At 32.7% G+C, this 5321-nt stretch overlaps 1 long non-coding RNA gene across 1 annotated transcript in view; it reads right to left on the bottom strand.

Moving 5' to 3' along the window:
- Positions 1 to 1152: 1152 nt before the first annotated feature.
- LOC111087268 overlaps positions 1153 to 5321 on the bottom strand; it is an 18947-nt gene continuing 14778 nt past the window's right edge. Inside the window, exon 3 of the long non-coding RNA XR_002611977.1 lies at positions 1153 to 1338. This is a non-coding gene — a long non-coding RNA (uncharacterized LOC111087268). The remainder of the gene's footprint in view (positions 1339 to 5321) is intronic.

Raw genomic sequence — 5321 nt, 5'->3', positions numbered from 1 at the left:
TGTATTCAATATTTCTGTAGATACAACCAAAACTCCTGTTTGCCCTGCCATTAGCAACAGCACATTACTTGGATGGCTTTAGAGACTGATTGACTATTACACCAAGACCCCTTTCCTTCATAACACTATTAAGGTTATTCCCATCCAAATTATACTTATAATTCAAATTATAATAACCCACATGCATTATCTTGAATCAGAACACCAAGACGTTTTTCTACCATAACACTGTTAAGGTTATTCCCATCAAAATTGTACTCATAATTCAAATTATAATATCACATAGGCATTACCTATAATTAAAAGCCATCTGTCATTTATTTGCCCAACTCACCAAAGGATCTAACTCCTTTTATAAAGTGGTAACATCTTCCTCACAGTCAACAACACCCCAAAAATTTAATGTCATCAGCAAATTTGAATAATTTATTGACCATTCCTTCATCTATGACATTAATGTAAATTAAAAATAGTAAAATTTCTAAGTTCTAACACTGAGTCCTGGGGTACCCCACTTGTGATATTAATTCAGTTTGACTGAACTCCATTTATAACAACCTTCTGCTTTCAGTTTTCTATCAAATGAGCCAACCTACCCTCCACACCTACAGAGATAACTTTTTAACAAGACTTTTATGTGGCACCATGACAAATGCTTTCCAAAAATCCAAATGCACCAAATCCACATCCATACCCTCATCTACATAAGTAGTAGCCTCTTCAAAGAATGCCAAAAGATTAGTGAGGCAAGATTTTCACATAGTGAAACTATGCCAACTTTCCAGTAAATTTTAAACTTTGTTAAATGACTTTTAAAAGCATCTTTTATCAGACTCTCAAAAACATTCCCCACCACTGATGTAAGACTAATAGGCCTATAATTTTATTGCCTCCCCTGAAAAGCAGAGTAACATTAGCTAACTTCAAATCTTCTGGTACCTGCTCATTATTCAAGAACTTTGAAAAAAATAGTAGCAAGTGTCTCACATATTCAATCCTTGACCTTTTTAAAAATCCTTGGGTATATATAATCTTGCTCAAAATCTTTATCATTCTTTAAACTTCCCAAGTTTTTTCTTGGCAAGCTCAAAATGAATATGATTATCTTTTTTAATCTTGCTTCCATCTAGCAAAAATTCAGGATGAGGAATATTACTTAAATCTTCCTCTGTAAAAACTGAAGAAAACTAGAATTTAATAACTCAGTCATCCTATAATCATCAAATATTAGCCTTCCTGTATCATCCCTCAAAAGCCCTACACTCCCATCCTAATATTTTACTTACCCTTAATGTATTTGAAGATATTCTTACTATTAATTTTTACATCTTAGCCAACCTTTTTTCATATACTTTTAATGATTTCCAAATTTCCCATTTGACCAACTCTCTTGATCTTTTACAATCTTCTAACAGGTAAAATTGTTGTTGTTTGTAATATTGTAATGATTCTTTACTAAAAAAACCTGACAGCAACCGAGATCCAATTTTCTGACTGAACAATATAATCTTGACCAAAAAAAGTAATGAAAAAGAACATTATTTAGATAGAATGTCAGACTGATTTACATACAGTCATAGCAGACGTTTCTTTGGTTCAAAAACTTAAGTAATGCATTTCATTTTTTATGTTACTAAAATTTATCATATTGTAACAAATTGTATTCTCTGGAGATTTTATGCTAAAAAAAAATTGAACGTATCGTTACTTTGTAGATTTAAGAGAAATAGTGATTAAAGACCACTCTCCATGTTAAGTGTATAAAGATACTAAAGTATGGATTAAATTTCATAAATTTGTAATGGTGGTTTGATTTCTTGTTTCAGTACTATTTATAGCAAGATCTCTACTTCATTTTAAAATTCATAGTTTTTAATTGTTTGTTTACTTTTTATGTTACAGTTGTATAAAACTCTCTGTCGCGTGTCTATCCATCGATATGTAGCGCCATCCATTGGGTTGAAAAGATATTTAAGTACGTGTAAGTTTCCTATTTATATTATACCTGTATGTATATATGGATTTTTATCGGTAGGGTAAAAGCGGAAGACCACCATCGAATCAAATACTGTGTAAGAATATTGGACCAAATGGCTTAGTTGTTTTTGTTGTAGGTTCTCTGACGTCATCGGTCAGTTAGCCGAAATAGTCGTTGTTTTAGAATTTTTCAAAATCTTGTAGCAGAGAGATCTTAAACCTTTTGCCACTGTAAATCAAGGTACAATGTTGCTGTTTTTTTTTGTTGTTATGTGTATATGTATCCTAATGGCTTTTTGATGGAAAAGGTTTTTATAAGGTGATATTCGGGAAAGCGCTTTTTTCGGTCGCCATTTTTTCCCTTGTCGATCCTTGTACAGTGCTAACTGTACTTAATGTTAACATTTAACAGAAATTTCCTCGATTGATAACAAATGCTAAATGATTAGTTTAAAGAAGTACTAACTCTAACTGAATAACTGTACTCGATCAACAACTATTTGATCGTTCAAATAATGAACTGTAACTTATCATTAATGACGTAACTAATTGCTTACTCGCATTCATAACTGATGTATCAATTAGTTCGATGATATTACACTCTTCACGTTATCCGAACTTCATGGATATTCTATGACTTATTTGATCTTAACTTCATGCGCTCTTTAGCTAACATTAAATTAAACTTTAATTAAAACACTGAAAATACAGTTTACAACATTATCAATGACCTAGTACTCACATCTAGAATTGATTTAGTGTAACATGAAGTAAGAAAGAGAAGCTTATCGGCTGCGTATGTATTGTTTTTAGTGTAAGTAACTCTGCTAACAAAGGCCGTAATAATTAGATTGTTCTAAATTTGATAATTTTAGACACAACTTTTTAAGTTTCTATACCGCAATGCTACTCTCGATGTACCACTATGAAAATGTGAACTGCTGTCTCTAAGTAAACATAAAAGGGTTTTTATTGAGATATGTTTTTCAAGTTTATTGTTTTACTCAAATTTTAGCCACATACATGCCTTATGTATAAGTAGTTGAAACTGCATTGCGGTGACAAAATATATTTAAGCAAAATTGCGACATTATATCGGGAGAGGTAAAATTATAATGTCCCATATATTCGGACATTTCAAAAATCTTCCTTCACGAGTCCGAGCATGTTAAATGAGAACGATGGACAGAGGAGAGAATGAAAACAGCTGTCATTGGTTTTAACACTAAACACAACCTTAGTTATATGATACGGTTTTTCCCAACATGGCCAGGTGGTTAGGGCGCTCAACTCGCAATCTGTGGGTCGCAGGTTCGAATTCCCGTCACTCCAAACATGATCGCCCTTTCAGCCGGGGGGGGGGGGCGTTATAATGTGACGGTCAATCCCAGTGTTTGTTGGTAAAAGAGTAGCCCAAGAGTTAGAGGAGGGTGGTGATGACTAGCTGCCTTCCCTCTAGTCTTACACTGCTAAATTAGGGACGGCTAGCGTAGATAGCTCTCGTGTAGCTTTGCGCGAAATCCATAACAAACATACGGTTTTAAGTTTGTTTGTTTGTTATTAATAAAGCACAAAGCTACACAATGGGCTCTGCCCACCATGAGTATCGAAACCCGGATTCTAGCGTCGTAAGTCCGCAGACATACCGCTGTGCCACTGGGGGGTACGGTTTTAAGACCGTATGTTATAACTTCAATATGTTATAAAACTTATATTTAACTCTTAAAATCATGATAATCATTTTGGTGGCAGCTTTGAACAAAAGAAAATCCGCTAGAATAGTATCTCATATATAAAACTTTACACACGTTTAAGGTTTGATCTCTTAATTCGACATACGTAATGAAACTTCCAAAATGTTAGTTCAGTGTTGGTGAAAAGTTTTCTAAAAATGAATCTAGTTTTGCTCTTTGCCATCCCATTTTGACTTTCATTTGCGCTGTAAGAATAGTTTTAAAGCAGTAGTAGATAGGCGTGTTGAAAAAAATCGTAGAAATAGGAGACAAGACAATATGTTTAAAGCTATCAGTTGGGATATAAGTTTTTCTTTCTGTTATTGCTATCGAACTATATATATATAATTTAATTCTAGCTATGCCATTATTTACATTTTCTCAACTTTCACATTCACTGTTTCATCATCTTTCAAGCACAGTTAAATGGCAAGATATATTGAGAAAACCGCGGTAACCTAACAAATTTTTTATAGCGTTTCGGACTTAAAATTCTGCTAACCTTTATTTTGTATTTTGACATCTTTTTCACCTGATATTTATACACCTTTCCTTTGATTCTGGCCGAAGCCTTAAGGATCATGAACTTTGTCCAAAAAGACTGTCAAATACCAATTACCCACCCCTCCCTCTCTGCCCCAACCTCATTGGCTCAGCGGTAAGTCGTAGGCTTATGTCGTTAAAAATCAAGTTTCGATGGGCAGAGCACTGATAAGCTATTGTGTAGCTTTGCGCTTAGCAACAACCAAACAAAAGCACCTATAACAGACAAATTATTTAATGTTTTCTTGAACTAATTAATTAAAATTACTTACAATCAACCTGGACAAACACGAGGTCCTATAAGGAGATAAATTTTTAAAATCAGCCGTTATGTCGAGAAATAGAAATAAAGATTAATTCAGAATTCATTCACGGAAATAACAACTTATGATTAATTTAGTCGAATGGTAACGACTTTGATGTGTGTACTTCCGCACCCAAATCTGCATGTAAATAAATAACGAAAACAACAACAAAGAGTTCTGTACAAGAAATCATCGAAAGTACAGGACTTACACAAAATTAACCTTTAACCATTGCTAGATTTTTGTCTAAGAGCAGGTGCTATTTAAACATGACTAACTTTTAGCTTTTACATTTATTTTTTATAAATTATACCTTTATAAGTGATATTATCTGATAAAATAACACTTAAAATATAAATATTCCACATGTTCAAGTGTTATATCGCTATTTATCACACCATAAGTTAACCTTTATAATATATTTTTATCAAATTTTATTTCTATGCTTAGTATTTATATAGTATTTGTATAGTTGTAGCCTTTATCCTTAAATCAATAATATCATCTAAAGAATTTCTAACTTGGTGGCTAGAAAAACACCAGAATACCAGTGTTAACTGAAGCCATTCGTACAAACTGGAAAGGCATTGCACATCGTAAACAAATAATTTTACACAGTTTATAATTTTTTGTTTGTGTCAGCTAACTCAATCTCGAGTTAGAAAAAAAAAAAAAAAAAAAACATTTGGACTTTACTTTTTTTTTTTTTCGCGTCTCTTAATTTTTTAAAAAGATTTTTTTTCCTGAGAAAATGACGTCATTT

Source organism: Limulus polyphemus, unplaced genomic scaffold (genome assembly GCF_000517525.1).
Source record: "Limulus polyphemus unplaced genomic scaffold, Limulus_polyphemus-2.1.2 Scaffold1, whole genome shotgun sequence".
In the NCBI taxonomy this organism is placed as follows: Eukaryota; Metazoa; Arthropoda; class Merostomata; order Xiphosura; family Limulidae; genus Limulus; species Limulus polyphemus.
Note: the sequence above shows the minus strand (reverse complement) of the source record. Positions and strands in the feature narration are given on the sequence as shown.